The following is a 20,766-nucleotide window of genomic DNA, read 5'->3' as shown; positions in this document are numbered from 1 at the left end:
AGTATTTGATTGATATATTCCTGCTAGATTGCACACTGCATAAGTACAGGCATGCCTTTCTCTTTTGCTCATTGGTTTCCCCATTCCAAAAACAACTTGCACATAGTAAATGTACCACCAGTATTTGTTAAATGGACAATATAAAATATTTGTTTGGGCATTCCCCCCTACCCCAGAACTTTGTATGCATTGCTCTTCTAGTGCTAAATGTTAATAAGGGGATGACTGAAGATTTAGTTGCATCTCCACCACCATTTATTTTCGGTTTTCAGCAATTTGACTGTGATGTGCATAGGTATGGTTTTCTTTGTGTTTATCCTGCTTGGAGTTTGTTAAATTTCTTGAATCTGTGGGCTTATATTTGTCATCAAATCTGAAAATTTTTAAGCCAAAATTTCTTCAAATATTTTTTGCTTCAAGCTCTCATCCTTCCTTGCCTTGGGCTGTAATTATAAGGAAGTCAGACAATTTGATGTTATTCCAAAGGACACTAAGACTCTGGACTTTTTTTTTACCCAGTATTTTTTCTTCGTGTGCCTCATTTTGAATAGGTTCCATTGATCTGTCTTCAATTTTCCTATTTTCTTGTTCAGTATCCAATGTCCAGTAAAGCTCATCCAGTGAATTTTCTATTTTTAATATTTTAATTTTTGGTTCTAGGATTTCTATTTCATTTTCTTTTGATTGTTTTCACGTCTCTGTAAAGACTTTGTGGTAGGTAGAATAATGGGCTCCCAAAGTAAGTCTGTGAATATGTTAAATTACATGGCAAAGAGAATTAGGGGAGATGGAATTAAGGTTACTATTCGGTTGATGTTGTATCTGCATTCCTAGAATAAAACTTCCTTGATTGCATCACATTATTTTTTTTTAAGTGTTCAATTCAGCTATCTGGATTTTTGTGGTTAAGTGACATGGGCCTATTATATCTTACTTTCACTATATCAAGTTTTGCATTCAGGATTATACTAGAAAAGTACAGCAAATTTAGCAGTTTTCCTACTTCTTGTTTCTGGAGTAAGCTGCTTAAAATTGAGACTATAAGTTTGTGGGAAATTTGTTTGAATTCACCTGTGAAATCATCTGACCTGGGGCTTAACTGGGAATAATCTTCAGTCTGTTGTGATTAATCTACCCAAGTTTCCAATTTGTTTTGGGCCTATTTTGGCATTTATATTTTTCAGAATTGTTACCATCTCACCTAGTTTTTCAAATGTAATAGCATAAGAAAACATGAACAAATTAAGTATTGTTTTTCAAGAAATATTTAATTCCCTTTTTATTTTGTATTTGTTTACATGCATCAACCTTTGTTTTTTCAGTTTTGCTAAAAAAAAATCTGCTTATTAGTCTTTCAAAAAATGAGATTAAGGTTTTATTAATTTATTCAATTGCTAGTTCATTTTCTACCTTTACTTCTACCAGTTTACTGTAGCTCCTTATGTTTAATCTGTTATTTTCTAGCTTCTTAAATTGAGCTTAGTTCATTTATTTTCAATCTTGCTTTACAATAATACTATCCTAGCTATGTCCCATAAATTTAGCCATATAACGCTTTCATTGTTATTCAGTTCTATTTTGTAATTTCCTTTTTGATTTTCTCTTCTACTCAAGGTTATTGACTGAGACTTATTTCCATATTTACAAGATCTTAAAAAGATATCTTTGGTATCTTATTTCTAATTTTATTACGTTATGGCATATTGGAATTTAAGGCTTTCTTTATGGTTTTTCATATGAGATTTTTAATATTTTAATTGTGCTCTTAAAAATCTATATTCTCCACTGAGTGAAAAGATCTACCTTTAGCTGTTAGATCAAGCTTATTAAATCTTGTTATTCAAATCTTTTACATCTTTGCTCCTTTCAGCTGCTTAATCTATCCATTTCTGAAAAGTCTGTCTTAAGATCTCCAACTAAAATTTATCTATTTCTTCCCATACTTCTGCCCATAGTCAGTTGCTTTATATATTTTGAGGTTATAGTTTAAGCAACATGCATATCTTTTTTGTTATTAATGTCATTCTTTGCCCCTTATTAAATTTCACCTTGTATTTGTTTTGCTACTAAAATAATTGCTGCCATCACTTCTGTTCATATTTACCTACCATATTTTTTCCATATTTTAAATTTTCAATCTTTTGTATATTTTCTTTTAAATGTCTTTGGTAGTTATATCTCTTAAAATCTAATCTCAGAACTATGTGAGAAGGAGAATTTCAGTTTCTCTGGGAAATCTGGGCAGTTGGAATGATGGGTAGCCCACTAACTGAGCCAATAATGCAGTCAGAGGCAGAGGTGTTTCAGGGTGGAGAAGTTTATATAGAAAATTCATTCAGATTGGCCTTTCTTAATTTATTCTAATCCAAATAATTCGATGTCTTGGGAGTTATTAAACCTGAAGGTTTAATACATTTCATAAAAGTGCTGAGGTGATCAGCATATGTCTTGTTTCAATAAGAAAATGAATATTCAAAGGTCAGGGAAAAGTTTTCTTCTAAGAAGGGTTCTAAGACAGACAACCTTCATGAAACAACGAGGAGTAAGAGACAAGAGAAGAGGAGAGAGGGATCCTTTACCATGACATTACCGAGCTTCCCAATGCTCTTTCTCGTCCACACGTCTTGTTATTTCCCAACAGCTCAAGGAATGAAAACCTTTTTTAAAAGATTGGCTCCTTTTCAAAGAACTGGCAGGCACATAGATAATAACAAAAATAAATAAATAAATAAACAAACTGAAATACACTAAAGTGAAAGACATTTGCCTTGTAAAGAAAGTACTCAGAATAGAAGAGAACACCGAACTACACAAAGACACACACACACACACACACACACACACAATTAGGACCTAATAGAGTGGGTGAAGCAAACCTTACTATATAATTGCACTGCTTTTATCTCTGAATCAGGGGGAAGGTGAGTCAAGGATTCAAAGGATGTGCAATTCTTTCTCCACATTCTAGTAAAGAAATAAATACCCTGGAAGAATTCAGAGGAAGCTGTTCATATACTTCCTTAATCCAAAAGATGCTGTATCTTATTTTTAAAGCTGAAGCACTAGCCTGTGCCAACTATAGTACAAAACACAGAATTAGACATAGTTCCTAAAAAAATAACTTGCATTCAAAGTAAGGCAGACATCTTCAGGAAATGTACCACAAGGGATATCTTCAACGCACATCTTTGAGGCATACACACACACACACACACACACAGTAGTCAGCCTACAAAAAGAAACCCAAAAGCTATAATTTCAAGATATTTCCTTGAAATAGCAAGTATATGATGTGAGGTCCTTTTGGGGGAACAGGGAAGAGCAATCATCTTTAATCTTCCTAACAACTCCAAGATAGGTGTTACCATGCCCATCTCACAGATGAGGAAACTGGGTACCATGGAGGTTAAGTGACTGACCAAGGTCACACAGATGGTAAGCCGGAGTCCAGCTGCAGGTTTCCTTTCCATTACCTCATGAAGGATGGATTTACACTGCTCCATCTCTGAACTGACAAAGAAGGAATTATAGCTGGTGGCCTCTGAATCAATGAAACTGAACTTTGCCTTGACACACTTAAACTAAACTACCAAATAGTAGCAACCACTGCATTAGTAGTATACTGTTAGATCAGAAGAGGAGATGCACTCCTAGGGTGGCTTCTATCCTCAGACCTCCTGACCCCAGGGACCTGTTTGTAAATTTCTTTATTCACATGAGAGTTTTGTTAAATTTATAATCACAGAATCTCTAAGGTAGAAAAGCTTTTACAAGAATCTATGGTCTGGACCATGCTCGTTTTATAGGAGGGCTTGGCACCAGATCACACTGTATTGAGTGGCAGAATTGGGCCTCAATCCTTCACTGTCTCACACCCCCAACAACTGCAGTGACAGATCACCAGTATTTTGGCTAGCCAGAGAATGGATGCATACAAGCACACCTTAGTAACACAATTTTTAAAAATATACCAAATGGCACCTTCAAAACCAGTGACAATGGTTTCCATCCGTCTCTACCCTGATACCTCTTTCAAAATCTACTCTTCAACAAATGCTGGGCTAGGTCATGAGGACTATGAAAACCAAGTGTCCCAGATCCTACTGCAGAAACCCCAGCGTGACTTTCTATTGAAAGCCCTAATAAGTCATTCAGTTTAGCCTTGAAATCATTAAATAACTGGGAATAATTTGTAAGCTGGTGTCTCTTATCATTACCCAGTGTACCCACATGAGAGCATAATTTGCCCTGAGTATTGTTATAATGGACTTAGTAAGTCCATAGTAAATTGGCCTCCCGTCCCTGCCAGGAAGTGGCTCATATCAAAAGTTGTGTTAACTTTTAATAACCCACTTTCAGCCTATCTTCACTGAGCCTGTTGAGTAATTGCCTTCTACTGAAAATTCAGGATGACAAAGAGGTAAATAGTGGGTGAAAATAAGAGCCATAAGCACCCAAAGGATCTATTATACAGTATATGGTACTGTGTCAGTCTGGCAAGTAAAGCTTTATAGTGCAGGCCTTGATTTAGTTCTGTTAGGTTTTAAACACATTATCAAGAAAGAGGGGAAAGCCATTTACTGAGCACTTACAATGTACTAGACATGGTGTTGTGCCCTCTTCATATTCAATTATCCTCCCAACACCCTCAAGACAGTAAAACTAACCTTACTTGACAGACGTGGGGCAACGGCAGCAACTTGACTAAGGTCATTCAGCTACTAAGTGACTGAGTTAGGATGCACATAGGTCTTTGTTTCCCAAAGCCCACTCTCTTCTCACAGCACCATACCCCAAATCTCCTAAGAATAAAAACAATGTTTTAAGAGCCCATGGAATAGATATTTCTCTTTGATCACTGCTGGAGTGAGGGCACATTTTGACCTGAGCAACAGCTCAGAGATTGGACAATATTTTGGAGACCCAGTAGGTAAGGCTGAGTTCACAGCCTGTTTAGCTAGAGATGGAGTCTACAGCTGTTTGTCAACTGTTACCATTTAAGGATGGTTCAAACACATCCTGGCAGTAAAGTTTTCTCTAGACCAGAAGATTAAAAACAATTACTATTTACTGAAAGGCAATAGAAGTTCTTCTAATGGTGAAGAACATGGACTCTGGAGCCAGACTGCCTGAGTTTAAATCTCACATTGTGTTGTTTCAAAATAATCTAATGTGCTTGTGCACGTGAGAGTGTTTGGGTATTGGGATAGTATGAATGGATGAGCAGGAATGGCCATGTGTTGGTGTTCGCCAAAGCTGGTCAATGGGTACAAGCAGTATATTGTATTATTCTATTTTTGCGCATGTTTGAAATTTTCCATAACAAAGGTTAAAAGTAAATAAAGCTGGGCAGTACAATAGTGGCTCAGTGGCAGAATTGTCACCTGCCATGCCAGAGACCCAGGTTCGATTCCTGGAGCCTGCCCATGTCAAAAAATAAATAAATAAAGATGCGTTTTAGTTTCCTAGGCTGCTTGGAGCAAATATCAGGAAATGGATTGGGTTAAACAATGGAAATTTATTTGCTTACAGTTTTAATGCTAGGAAAATGTCCAGATCAAGGCAATGCTTTCTTCCCAAAGACTGGCTGCCAGCAATCCTGGGCTCCTCTGTCACATGGCAAGGGAGGTCACCACCTGTGTGTGCTAGTCTCTCCCTTTTCTTCCAGGTTTCATTGATTTCAGCTTCTTGTTTCCGGGGCTTTCTCTGTCTGAATTCTATTCTCTTATAAAGGACTCCATCCTAAATGAGGTGGGTCACACCTTAACACCTACTTACAATGGGTTTACACCCACAGGAATGGATTAACTTTAAGAACATGTTTTTCTGGGGTATGTACTGTTCCAACCTACCACACTAGGTTCCTCCACTTACTACCTGAATGACCTCAGAAAAGCTTCCAGGCCTGTCTCAGTTTTCTAGTCTGTAAAACTAAGTACTAACAATGCCCAAGCTATATGAGAAATAAAGAAGTTAATACATATAAAATACTTAGCTACTATTATTTATAAAGCAACTCCTATGTTCCGGGCAATGGATGAGGGTTTACAAATATATTATTTCTATTTAATCCTGTTAACAATCCTATAAAGCTTCCGTTTTCATACCAGGAAACAGACCTGAAAGAGGTTCCAGTGGTAAAAACCACACCAAAACTCAGATTTTCTCTAAAAGCCTTGCTTTCTATGAGATGGCCCACTTCCCAAAGTGACTTTATCAATCATTTACAGTTGGGGCAACTGAAGCTAAGTGAGGGGTTAAGTAATCCATACTTCTGCATAGTAGGCTAGGAATTAAATGCAGATCAGGCAAACTGGGCTGTTTCTACTAGAGTGGACAACCTGTCCTTGAACTGTCCTCCATCCAGGCAGGGAGGAGCTCATTAGCAGCCCAGTGGCCTTTGTGCAGCTACCCTCTGCCCACCCACCCCTGAATGAATAGGTCCTTGGGCCAGTGTCCTTCAGTGTTTCTTAGACCAACTTTTATGAGTTATCTTTAGTTCATAATAGAACTAAGTAAGTGGGAGGAAAATAGAAACCCCAGAAAAACTTTATTCTAGCAGCCTCTACATTTGATAAATATTTTAGTAAATCTTTCCCGGCCACCAGACCTTAAGCAGGCATAACAAGGTGCTGTATCTCCCAGTGAGATGAGATCTCATAAAGCAGGCCCCACAGAGCTCTGTCAGCCCTGCCAATTTGCAGGATTTCCAATATCAGCTGGAGTCCTTCCTTTCAACAGCTGCTTCATCTTCCTGAGACTTCTTCAAAGAGGCCCCAAATCCTCAGTAACAGCCTCCGCCATCAGTGAGCGAATAATGCTCAGAGATTAGAAAAGCACTTCTGTCCCCACAAATCTCTTAGTAATCAGCAATGACAGGAGAAAAGAAATACTCAGAACAGTTAACAAGAATCTTGACTTTCAAAAATGGAAGAAATCATAAAAGCCAACAGAAGCCCAATGGCTACTCCATCAGGCACCATGTGCTAATAATGCCTTTAGAATAAAATGAAGGAACTCTTCCAGAAGGGCCAATCTGCATTTAAAACTCAACTGGACTGCCAACAATGTGTACTCTTTCAGCTAAGAACACAACCAAGCCTAACCTCTACCTCTAGGAACACTTTTGTGTGGCTGTTTTGCAAATACAGTATTTAAATACGAACGGCTGGTATAAAAAGCACTTGTGGTGGTCTTTCGATTTAAACTCTTATTTTGCTGAAACAAATCATTCAAAGAACCTTTTCTGTCCCTCTCCAGAGTCTCTCAATCTTAAAATGATCCAGACAAAAAGTATTTTAGTGGAAGTGCTTAAAAGCCAGGAGACAGGGGGGGTGAAAGCCTTAGGGCAGGGGTTGGGGGAGTGGAGGGAAGGTGACAACACCAGAAAGGAAGCCTGACAGCATCTCCAAAAAGCGGAGGAGAGCAAGGCCACCTCCTGGCAAAACACGATAAACATTCAGTATAAGGCTATTATCTCCTTTATTCCAAAAATAAATATTTCACCTTTGAGTAGACATATTTCAAACCACATTAAGCACAGAGAAGAAATACAGTTCCTTTGGAAATTGTGAGCACAGGTAGGAAAGAATCATGTTCAGAATAATGGGGATGGGTAAACATAAATTCCAACTGATTCATTACCCCATGATTCGTCCTCTCACCAAGTGGAGGTACTTCTTGATTTTAGGAGAGAAAACAAACACACACATTGCTTTGAAATCTGAAAGGCACATGAAGTAGACCATAAGGTGTATGGCACGTTCACTGATAAAATATTCCCTGTTCCCTCCCAAGAAAAGTGGAGAAACTTTAATCAAGTCAAAGACCAGAGAAGACAGGGTGCTTCTGCTTAGAGATCAGCATCATGAGAATCTCTGAATATGAAAGCCATTTTTCCTTTTTCCTCCCCCTCCTGCGCCTGTCCTCTCTGCACAGTCCAGGGCAGCCGGGGGCTCACTCGGTGGTGGTAGGGCGTGTGGCTACATACACAAACACCACAATCAGCAGCACCACCACGGCCAGAGTGGGCAGCACCACTGTGGTTATCTGCTGCCGGGCCTCCTGCATGGCCTGTTTCCTCTCCTTCTTGTCCTTAGATGTCTCCTTTTTGGGCTTCCCTTTGAGTTGCCGCATCTTTCCCAGAGGATGCCAGGAGGGTTGGTTTGGAAGAAAGGAGCACACTCCTTTTGCCAAGGTTCAGGATAACCTAAGAGAGAACAAATAGATCAAGGATGAAAGAAATGAAAGAAAAAAGAAACCATAAAGTTAAAGGCAAATGTTTAAGTGGGAAAAAAAATATCTGCAACTTATCTGGCAAGGGGTTAAGAACAGTCAAGGTTATACTGGGCTCTGATTTCCTTTCTTGGGATCAGCCCTCTAAATGTTAGGTGGTGGGGATGAGCAGATGTACCTCAGGGTTTCAGCCTCTGTCAGTGCTTCCTGGCCAGTGTGCACCAGTGTCCTGTATCTGGGTTACCAATGTGCTGAGATGGGGGCCTCTCAGCTTCAGGAGCAGAATGCTGGTTACTCGATAAACATTATTGTTTTCTATATGTGCCATGATATGAAAGGTTTAGGAAGTTCTAACAATATTGCCTCCACTAAGAAGAAAGAGGAGAGCATGTCTACCTTCCAAGGCTCTACCTTGCCGAGCCAGTCTCCAGCGTCTAACCACAGGCCACTACAGATTCCAGGCATGCGATTCCCATCCGGCCCATGTCCAGGGGACTGATAACTGGCTTACTAGAGCTGAAACACCCCCCCCCCAAAAAAAAACCTTCTCATCTGTTTCTGAGGTCCTTCATCCATTCATTTGAACCTTCACTGAGAACCTACTGTGTCCCAGGCACTGCTCTAGGTGTGAGGAAGGCTCAGCTTTGCTCTCAGAACTCACAGTCTAGGAGAGCCTAATAGGTTGATGCATAATGAAAACCTAGGTCAGAGCAACGAGGAGATTGGCTAAGGTTTCTGTCCAGGGCCTTGGAGCTGGTTCTCTGCCACACATTCTCCCTAACAGTAAATTCTGTGGTACATGGAGGTACTAAGGAAGAGAAGTAGTACTGCCAGGGGCCTGGGGAATGAATAAAAACACATTGATAACTAGAGAACAATAGCTCAATAAAAGTCCAATTCTTAGTTTTAAACAAGAGAAATAGACTTTGGCTAATTTAAATTGAGTTTCCTGACAGGCCATTGATACCTCATGGGATCGTCATAAAAAACAGAGAAGCAGACTCAGAAATGGGCAAGGCAGGGACAGCTGTGGAGCAATGATTGGAGCCCAACAGTCCACCAGGGCTATCTCACCTGCATCACAGACCCTGCAGGCACTGGATGCTGGAACTGAAGTGGCAGGTGCTGAGGCCACTGCCACTATCTCTGGAAAACAGATGTTGCTACTGTCACTGTCTCCAGAATGAATTCTCCACTGCCCCAGCTTTTTTGCATCACTATCGCCCATGTACATCTGACTAGTTGAGCCTAGCACCAATATGCCTTCTTTTAAGTTCTACAGGAGGTGGAATATTTTTAAATTCAAGAGTGGAGATTGGGTATTGAGTAGGGAAATAAAAAGACCAATGTCCACTGCCATTTCCCAGGAGACTGGCATGGCATGAGGGGTTTTGGGAAGCAGAGGAGCACTGTACAACAATATTCCTCTAAAAAAGGGGCTTTTATGCAAGGTATTATATACCCAGTTTTCTCCCAGTGTCCTGGGGGTCCTGTCTTCACCCTAATGAGGAAGATAACCTTTATACCAAGTTACTACGTTAAGTGGCAGAATGTGGATTCTGAGTCAGGAAAGGTCTTACGTAGAATAAACCCCTTATGTAGAATAAGACTGAGCAGGTGAGGTCTCAGGTGAGTCCTGCACCCACCCTCACAGGACTGTGGTGAGGCTTCACTGTGAATCTGTGAAACACAGGGTTGGGTGGGCTTGGCATGTAGAAAGTGCTCAGGTACTGTGAGAACTTACCCCAACAGTCCTGTGAGGTAGGTAGACAGGTTTTATTATATCCATTTTAGGGATGAGGAAATCAAGGAACAACGAAGAAAAATTACTTGTCCACAATCACCCAACCTGTAAACAGCATCCAGTGAATTCTAATGAGCAACGGATTGTGTCCCTTGTCCAAAGACACAAACTACAATCCATTCTTTTCCTAACATGGCCTCCCAAAATTGTTATAAAGGAGAGACAAGCCACTAGTACCACTGTGATTTTAGCCATTCCTTCACTGTAGCTAATGACCTGTTGGGCCTGTAAAAAATACATAAGTTAATTCAAAGGATGTTACTGCTATCTCTCATACATTGCTTCATGGCCTCAGGCACCTCACAGGGCTGGTGCAAGCAGGTGGCACCACAGGCTCCCAGAGTTAACAGGTGCCCTGACTACCTCTGCCTAACAGCACTGGACCTAGACTTTTGTCCTGCTCTTTAGCTGCTGTCTGCATCCTGTCATGCGTGTGCAATTGATAGTCAAAAGTACCAACCTCCTTGATGATCATCTCCTAACATGTGTAAGATATATTTGGTCCTGAAGGTTTCAAAATAAAAGCCTCTGTTTGCTGGGGTGGTGCAGGTCCAGTCAAGATTTAAAGGACAGACAGGTTTGAATTCTGGGTTATTAGGCACTATAGCTGGCAGCCCCCTGACTTCATTCCATTCTGGATGTGGTGGGGCTAAAACCACAACCTCTTGCTCTTCCATAAGGCCAGAGTCAGCCTAGGGTGGGCCAGGGGTGGGGTGATTATGAAAAGCATCTCTGCAATGACAACTGAGGTGAAACCGTAGTATGGAAAGGGGCCAGCCAGGACAAAAGGCGGGGGAAGAGCACAAGCAGAAGGAAAAGTGAAGTGAATCAGGCTTAGTAAGGAGTGAAAGGAGACCAACAGGAACAAGGAGGGTGACAGGAGATGAGCCTGGAGAGGGCAGCAGAGGCCAGGCCACCCAGAGCTTTGTAGATCAGGTAAGAATGGGGTTCTAAAAGCAGCATAAGACACTGAAGAATGTTAAGGAAGGAATTTTTGTCTTAAAAAGTTCCCTCTGGCTGGGAACTCAGTGGAGAGTTGGTCATAGGAACCTGGATAAGTAGTGAAGGATGGTGGTGGCTCAAATGTGGGGAAGGTCAGAAGTGACAGAGAGGATAGATTTGAGTTATATTCTGAATGGATTTACTGATAGATTAGACATGAAGAGTGGCAGAAAGTAGGGAACCAAAGACGAATCTAAGGTTTGGGGCTTGAGCAGTTGGGTGTTGGTGATTCTGTCTCATGAGATGAGGGAGAATGGAGCATGGCAGGATGGGAGGGGAGAGATCTGAGAAAGAAAATTAAGAACTGTTCCACAACTCTCTGTGTGAGATGACTGTTAGACAGGAACACAGAAATATCAAGGAGGCAGTTGAATAAATGAGCCAGAAGCTCAATCTAGGTTGAAGATTTGTATTTGCAAGTTATCAGCTATTGGACAAGGGAAGATCAAGAAGGCCAAGGTAGATAGAGAAAAGGAAGAAAACCAAGCAGAGGAGACATGGAAGAAGAGGCAAGTGAAGAAGGAGTATGAGGAGACAATGGAACCAAGGGCACCAAGAGAGTCAAGAGGGAGATCACTGTCATTTTAATGAGAAGACAATTAAAATGAAAGCGGGGGCTGAAACTAGGGATACTCCGAGCATGGCTCACAAACTGTTATTTGTCTGTGAAGAGATAATGAGTTTGTGCCAGAATGTAAACCCACACACTGCGTCCTACATTGAGAAAGTTTTGCTATGGAAAGTATGTCTGCTAAACTAAAGCATGCTTAGTGCACAGCTGATTTTGAGGGGTCCAACAGAATAAGAGAAAACCCTAATGGATGAAAAAGAAAGGGATATCTGCAGGAGCAATGGACAGATTTGCAAACGCACAATTTCAAATTCAAGGAAACAGAAAGAAGAGAAGACGGATATAGAGGTAGGTAGGTATATTCACTGGGGGCATACAAGAGGCTTCTGTTTTCTCAATAAAATAGAAGAGGGGTTCTACTTAAAGTTTGGGAAGATGGGCGGCAGATACGATGAAAGAGAAGGCATGAGATAATCATCTGGGAGGGTGTGAAAGCGAACTTAGTAGAGAAACAGCCCTTGTGGATGATGGTACCAGATGCACCCTAATATCCATGCTCCACCTCACATCACCTCAGCTGACTGGGCCATGTGACCTCCTGAAGTAGGAATGGCTCATCTAGACTCTACCAGAACCTTTGAAATTTGTGGTTTGCCTCAAAAAGACAGGCTAGGCCAACCAGCCTCGATTTCAAGACTAACCTAAGAAATACAAATGGACAGTGAGGTTGAACAATCATGTAGATGTAGGAGCTGGGAAATCCCTTCGAGACCATATGCAGAAGAAAGTAGAGAAAGCAGTGGGAAGAGAGCAGGTAGAAGCAGAGGAGCGCACTCCTGAGAGGAGAAGAGAGTGGGCTCTACTCTTATCATACTAGTCCAGTCTCCATAAAGCCTGACTCTATAAAGACTCCTGTCTTTAAGCTACTTTGATGTGCTTCTGTATCTATTATGTACCACCTTTAACTTGAGCTGGTTCCAGTAAGTCTCTACATCTTACAATAAAAAAAGACCTGACTAAAATTATTACTCCAGCTTTACAAGTGAGGAATCCAAGCCTCTGTCACAAAATCAGGGAGTGGCCAAGTCAAAGGCCAAACCCACATCTGTCTGACCCCAAAGCCTGGATAGTCACCACCCTCCTTTGTACTACAGACCTCCCTGCTCTCTACCCACTTCAGGGTCACTTAAGTTCTCACCAGCCCCCTCAGAAAAGCAAGAGGAGGCTCATACTCTCAGTCTGGCTCCTTACAAGCAAGCAGCTCAGGCAGCTGGAAGCTTAAGTTTCAGCTTTATGATTCTGACTGGCATCCAGTCACCCTCACTGCCTCTAGCTCCCCTCTCCAGGGAAACAGGAGACTTCACAAATGTTCAGGTTCCACCCAATTCTAACAAAAACCCCACCAGCTATGCCCCCGCCCCCGATGCACATTCCAACTGGTCCCCCGGTATGTGTGTATGCAGCAGACAGGGAAGGTACAGCAGAAGTTGGCGAGGAAATGCATCTTTTCAGATGGAGTTATTTTTAAGATTGTAGTCTTTCTCTGATTATAGTTTTCCAGTCTTTTTCCTATCCGTGTGTGTGTTTACAAGTACATATGCACAAACACGTGCTTATTAGGTTCTCTATATCTATTTTTTCCCAATTTTAAGATCATAACATACATATAGTATTACATCTTGTTCTAGTTTGCTAGCTGCCGGAATGCAATATACCAGAAATGAAATGGCTTTTAAAGGGGGAATTTAATGAGTTGCTAGTTTACAGTTCTAAGGCCAAGAAAATGTTCAAATTAAAACCAGTCTATAGGAAGGTTTTAATTTGGGAAATTAAGGTATCCAGGGAAAGATACCTTGATTTAAGAAGACCGATGAAATTCAGGGTTTCCTTCTCAAGTGGAAAGGCACATGGAAAACACAGTCAGGGTTTCTCTCTCATCTGGAAAGGCACATGGCAAACACAGTGTCTTCTGCTAGCTTCCTCTCCAGGCCTCTTGCTTCATGAAGCTCCCCAAGGGCATTCGCCTTCATCTCCAAAAGTCGCTGGCTGGTGGACTCTGCTTCATTGCTCTTATCATTCTGTTGTCCTTCTCTGCTCTCTCGGAATCTCCAAAGGTCACTGGCTGTTGGACTCCGTGGTTCTCTCAGTCTTGTGGCTCTACTATGGTTTTCTCATGGTTCTCAAAGGGCATTCTCTCCAAAAATGACTTCTCTTTTATAGGATCCCAATAAACTAATCAAGACCCACACAGAATGGGTAGAGATACGCCTCCATATAATCAAGTTTTATACCCACAAATTGATTGAGTCACATCTCTGTGGAGACAACCTAATAAAGTTTCCAACCGATAGTGCTGAATAGGGATTAGAAGAAACCGTCGCTCCCACAAGATTAGGATTAAAACATGGCTTTTCTAGGGTACATAAATCCTTTCAAACCAGCACAGATCCTATTAGGGAAGCAGCAAGGAGCAGAGGTAAAAATAAAGGTTTGAAACCAGACAGAAAATGTTTGAACCTCAGCTCTGTCACATCTAGTTATGCAACTTTTGGCAAAACATTTATTCTCATTCCTGATTCTCTTTCTCTGTAAAATGGGGTAAGATCACCTGCTTTGTAAAGATACTGAAAAAAAGAAATAATGTATTATCTGAAATATCTATTGCCTTAACAAGCTATCCTAGGTGCTCAATAAATGGTAGGGAGTAACTTGCTATCCAGGAAGATTTGTCCAGTGAAGACACATTCCAAATACCAGGGAATTTTGCTTTGTTTTTTGTACATATAACCCATGAACGATACAATTCCTAATTATGTCTCTTCTCCCTGCTGACTGCTTACTACCAGAGTTACCTTTCAACTGCTGGCATGGTGATTCAAAGGCTTCTAACGGAAGGAAGAGTAGGACTATTGAAGGAAGGTTCACAATTATGAAAATCATTCCCATCTTCTATCCTCCCACAGATGCTAGACCTGTACTGCCCAATACAGTAGTCACATGTGGATACTGAGCATGTGAGACTTGGTTGACCCAAGTCAAGATGTGCTATAAGTGTAAAATACATATCAGATTTTGAAAACTTAGGACTAAACAACAATGAAAAAGAATATATATATAACATTAATACATTTTTTAACTAATTACATGTTGAAATAATACTTCAGATATATTGGGTTAAATAAAATATGTTATAAAATTAATTTCAATTTCTTTTCACTTTAGTGTAGCTATTGGACAATGTAAATTACATGAGTGGGTCATATTACACTCCTATCAGACAGTCTTGTGCTAGACTGTGGCGGTAAGGAGCAGCCCATTTGACCCTCTTGTAGGCCTTCCACATCACAGCCTCCACCCACAGTGGCAAGGACTCCCGAGCATTCACAATGCAGCCCCATTTGATTTGTTAGCCTCATCATATCGCACATGACCCACTGCTACCAACACATCTAAGCCTTCCATGCAAGCTCCCACCTGTGTGCCTTGTCCATGAAGTACCTCTTTAGGACACCCTCACTGCTTGTGCCCCTTGTCCACATATTACAGTCTCTCTTATTCTTGGTCAACTCTCATGCATGGCCTTTGCCACTCTCCCCAGGCAGAAGCAACTACACCCTCCTTGGCGACATCTCAACACTTAGTTTGTGTCTTTACGGCAGCACTGACTGGCATCCACAGCCTAAGTGGCTGGGTCTCTGATGCCCCCACTGGACCAGGTACTCCTTGGTGATGCATTCTGCTGGTAGTAACATTTCCCAGGGCTGGCAAAATGCCTCTCACTTAACAGGTTCTCAACAAGCTTCTACTGGATTGAATATCAGAGCTGGAATATTAAAGACAAGCATTTTATCTTAAGTAACTGACTATAGAGCTACAGTAGAAAATTCTGTAACAATAAACCTGCTACCCTTTATAATATTTACTTCATTCTCATCAGAGTCCTGCAAGATCAGTATTCTCCCATTTTATATGAAGAAACTGAGATTCAGAAAAGTATGGTGTCTAGAGCACAATTAGGGAACCAGTACAGCTCAAAGGCAGTCAATGTAAAACCCACAGTAACCACTCATTAGTTATTTAATGATTAAACAACTGAATAAGAATATAAATTTAGATCTTATTCCAAAGCCCGTCCATCTTCAACATGACCCCACAGTGTCTCCCAACCACCCCACAACTAAGAACACTAGGTATCACTTCCTGAAGGCTCACTACCTGTCAGGCTACTGTGCTGAAGTCCTTTAAAAACATATAACCTCTCAACAGCTTTTATGCTCATTTTGCAGACAAGGGAACTGAGATTTAGAGAAAGCCCTAGTCAGCAGCAGAGTTGCATGGCTCAAAAACTGTGCTCCTACCACTCCACATAGCTGCTTCCATGGCGTTCTAACTTGACCCCTTCAGGTGGCTGCATATCCCCAACAAGGCGTGTGGATGGTCCATTTTCTACGCATTAGCTCTGGAGGCCGAGGATACAGAAAGAGCATGTGAGAGGGAGCTCAGGAGCACAGGCATCCTGCTTCCCCTCTACCCGCAGGGCTTAGTGTTGCTGTGCGTCTGCCTCAGGCTAGGTTTAAAGATGCACCACGATGGGCCAAGCTGCTCTGGAGGCCCCAGTAGAAATGCAACTCATCCTCCCACGACTATCTTACCCAAAGCCAGCAGCACTGAGGGAGCCAAGGATGTCGCAGGCTGTTGGAACTGTGCCCATAGAGAACAGCTTGACCTGGCCTGGAGAGCACATCAAGTTGCTACTAGCCATGTCACTCCCACTCCCACTGTACAATCAGTGCAAGAACAGTAATCAGGCGTGGGTGGAAGCTTCTCCTGGAAGACTACTCCCCCAGGGATGGAGGCCAAAGACACTTAATGTTGTTCTCCTTTTTCAAAGCACCCCAACACTCCTCCTGTCTTCCGAAAAGACAGTTTAAGATATTTCTTAGAAAAGCGGCTGCATTTTTCTCTAGTTCAAAATCAAGAAAGCAAATGAATAAACAACACACAAAAAGGGGGTGTGGGGGGGGATCACTGCCATCTTTTCTTAAGCTGTGTCATTATCAAAACATGAAACATCACAGAGGTTGGAACTACTCTGTGCTTTATATGAGCTTGGGGGAGCTGCTGTGGGTACAGGGAAACATAAATTCCACACTTGAGAGCAACAGTTCTGCAGTTTATCAAGTGTGCTTGCTTCATTTTATGTCTCTGGTATTTAGCCATAATGGGCCTGTGATCACTTCATTCCAATCTGCCACAAAGAATTGGGGCAGGGGGTAGGCAGGCTGCCAGGACAACTGTGCAAGATGGGACTCCTGACACCCATTAAGCACCTGCTTTTACACAGGCGCCTTCCCCAAGCATATACACATGAACAAACAATGACAAGCATACACATGTATGCTTCACTGCCCCCACTACTGACAGGCCACAGAGGTCCAGGAATTCTAGACCTGATGGCTAATGGGGTGGGGGAGGGGTTAAGAGAGAGGAAATTAGAGCCCAAGACAGAAAGAAGCAGACAGATATATACGTACATATTTCTCACACCAAGGGCAGAAGGAAGAAGAAAATACAAAATTGGCAAAGACTGTATCAGTTACTTCTAAACAAAAACCCAAGAGCACAAAGAACCTCTGTTGGTTATTTGGTAACATGGACATGAAAAACTAGGGTTCTCCATAAATTAAATAAGCAAGATTTGTTTGGCACACTGGGGCTGACAAAGTGCTTTCCTATGCATTATTTGTTTCATCTTCACAATAAATCCACATGCTACATATTATTGATCTTATTTAAGAAGAAACAGGAGCATTATGGAGCAATTAAACTCTGTCAGGACATGGTCTAGGCCCTAGCACTTCACGAGTTTGTGACCCTAAGCAAGTAACCTAACTTCTCAAAGCTTCAATTACTTTATAAAACATGTCAGGGGACATATAAAGAACACAGCTAGGAATGAGACTGGTCAAGTATTGCCCTCAGATAGCTTGCCCTCGGAAGGCAGACAATAAAAAATGAATAGAATATGTATCAGATGAAACTATGTGCTGTGGACTTTAAAAAAGGTACATCAGGAAGAAAACCAAGGAGAGTATGTCTTGAAAGCCATGCAAAGAGCGTGTTTTAAGGAAAAGGGAGCTGATTCTGACAAAGGCAGGCCTTCAGTGACTCTGAGAGCAATTTTAGTGAACTGGGGAGGGCACAAAGACCTGAAGAGATTCAAGAGACCAGAACACAGTGAATAGGCAAATTTTCTGACAACTTTTGCAGTAAAGGAGGACAAAGTGCCTGGGTTCAAATACCAGCTCTGCCATTTACCAATTCTGTGATCTTGGGCACATTATTCTTTTTTCTATAGCTCAGGATTCTCATTTGAAGAATGGGGATATTAACCATTCTTTTTGAGAATAGTGGCTGGTACATACTAAGCACTATGTAAGTGCTAGTTAACATTATCAGCAGCAGCAGCATCAAAACAGAGCTGTAAGTTGAAGGGGATATGGGAAAGAGTTTGGCTTTTTTTAAGCAGTTATAGCATGTGTGCATTTAGGGAATAACTGATGAGGGGAGAAAGAGAGAGAACTGATGAAGCATACCCTTGGAGGAGAGAAGGGATCAGAAAACTGCTAGATCCTCAATTCTGCTCTTTCCACTAAACCACATTCTACCTTTTTCAGTCTGAGTTACTGTCACATTTCTCAGGCTAAGCTAGAAAAAGATGACAGATACTTCTCCTGTTTCTGAGAATATTTCAGGCTCAGAGCTGTCTGGAGACAAAAGCCCATGTAAACAGAGGCTGGTCCTCACACGATCCATCAAGAACCAGTGGCAAAGAGACTCTTCTAGCCTTGAGGAAATGGTTTTCAAGGATATACCCTAAATTTACACAAAGCTTCTCAGAGGAGGAAATACAAATGGCTAAAAGGCTCATGAAAAGATGCTCAACTTCACTGGCTATTAGGGAAATGCAAATCCAAACAACAATGACGGGGTCTTCTGGGAAGATGGCTGACTAGAGCAGCTTGAGATGAGCCCTGCTCCATGGAAAAGTGAGAGAAGGGACAGGAGGGCAATTGAGGCAGCAATTTGGAAGTGCAGCTACTCTGGGAGAGCCTTCTGCACCACATGTGACAGCCCCGGTTGCAGAGGCCAAGGAACTGCGAGGCAGAGGGCTGGGGCCTGGCGTGGAGGCACGGTGCAGCGGAGCCCATGGGAGTGCAAGGATGGGTACACAGGACTAGAAAGTAAGTCAGGATGCATTCCTCGGGTGCGCTACCCTCACAGGCACAGCCCCATGACTGGCGACTCACCCTATACCCCACAAAACCTGAACCCCCTCACCCACTCCCATTCCCCGTGCTCCAGGTGCCCCCAACCCACCACCCCCAGTGCACATACCTGCCCCACATCCCCACCCCAAATGCAGTCCAACCCACCTCTCCCACACCACTCCCAAACACTACCTTCCCCTCCCTGTTCCCTGCAGGCTGTTACAAGCCATAAAGGTTGCCCACACTAACCTCCATACCTAGGCTACCGCCCGAAACCACCCATAATGTCTCAAAGCTCAGTGCATCCGTTTACGGCACTCCCAGGCCCACGCATGCAAACGGACTCCCAATCACATCATTCAGCTCTGAGAACTGCACTCCTAAAACTGTGCATGCGCACAGCCCTCAGCCTCACTTCCCAGCTCTGAGAAAGTGTCGACCTACACAGCCGTGTCACATCTGCCCCAATCCACGAGGGCATTAACACCGACCTGCTGCCAAAGCTCTACACATGCATACAAAGGGTCCTATGCCTTAGACCAGCAAACACCAGGGTTATGCACCCCCCAGACCGATGCACCCACACAGCTACATCCTCCCAGGCCACTGAGTGCCCACATTCACAAGCACCAGTGTAACATCCCCAACCTGTGCCCATCTGAAACAAATCACTGTACTAAGTGCCCCACCCCATGCCCTGCTCCCTGCTGTACAACTGTCCTGCAAATACAAAGTCTTAGACTACTGAAAGAAATCAACTCCCAAAATAAATCAATCAAGATATCTACATGTGACAAAAACAGCAGATCACTAAGCATATCACAATGTAGACAGATATAGCCCTGCCTAAAGACCAAATTAAAACACCAAAGGAGACATACATGTTGGAAATTAAAGATGTTCATACAACTCTACTTAATAAAATAAGTGGGATAACAAATGACATAAAGGAGATCAGGAAGACAGCAGAACTGTACAAAGAGGAATTTGAAAGAATAAATAGAAAAATAACAGAAATCACAGAGTTTAAAGACTCTGTTGACCAAATAAAAAACATACTAGAGGCACACAACACCAGATTTGAAGAGACAGAAGAAACAATAAGTGTACAGAGGACAGGATAATTGACTTCAAAGACTCAAAACAGCAAAAGGCAAAAAAGATGGAAAAAATTGAATTGGAACTCAGGGAATGATAGACTGAAATTATTCAAAGCACTTTTTCTGATCATAATGAGATGAAGCTGGATCTCAATAACCATCAAAGAATGAGAACATTCCCAAAAATATGGAGATTAAATAACGCACTCTTAAACAACCAGTAGATCAAAGAAGAAACTGCTAGAGAAATCAGCAGCTATCTCAAGATGGATGAAAATGAGAATACAACATATCAGAACTTATAGGATGCAGCAAAGGCTGTGCTGAGAGGGAAATTTATTGCCTTAAATGCCTATATTAAAAAACAAGAAAGAGCAAAAATCGAGGACTTGACAGCAACCTGGAGGAACTTGAGAAAGAACAGCAAACTAACCCCAAAGCAAACAGGAGAAGATAAATAACAATGATTAAAGCAGAGACAAATGAATGGGAGAACAAAAGAACAACAGAAAGAATCAATAAAACCAAAAGTTGTTTCTTTGAGAAAATCAATAAAATTGATGGGCCACTACCAAGACTGACAAAGAAAATGAGAGAGAGGATGCAAATAAACAAAATCAGAAGTGAGAAGGAGTGCGTTACCACAGACCCTGAAGAAATAAAAGAAATCATAAGAGGACACTATGAACAACTATATACCCACAAACTAGACAACTTAGATGAAATGGACAAATTCACAAAGAGACACAAACAAGCTACACTGATTCAGGAAGAAATAGGAGA

At 41.8% G+C, this 20,766-nt stretch overlaps 1 long non-coding RNA gene across 1 annotated transcript in view; it reads right to left on the bottom strand.

Annotated features, from left to right (window-relative positions):
* Positions 1-7,465: 7,465 nt before the first annotated feature.
* LOC143644365 (uncharacterized) overlaps positions 7,466-20,766 on the bottom strand; it is an 85,223-nt gene continuing 71,922 nt past the window's right edge. The window contains exon 3 of the long non-coding RNA XR_013156649.1: positions 7,466-8,209. This is a non-coding gene — a long non-coding RNA (uncharacterized LOC143644365). The remainder of the gene's footprint in view (positions 8,210-20,766) is intronic.

Source organism: Tamandua tetradactyla, chromosome 8 (assembly GCF_023851605.1).
Source record: "Tamandua tetradactyla isolate mTamTet1 chromosome 8, mTamTet1.pri, whole genome shotgun sequence".
Classification (NCBI taxonomy): Eukaryota; Metazoa; Chordata; class Mammalia; order Pilosa; family Myrmecophagidae; genus Tamandua; species Tamandua tetradactyla.
The sequence above is the reverse complement of the archived record's forward strand: the minus strand, read 5'-3'. Positions and strand labels throughout refer to the sequence as shown.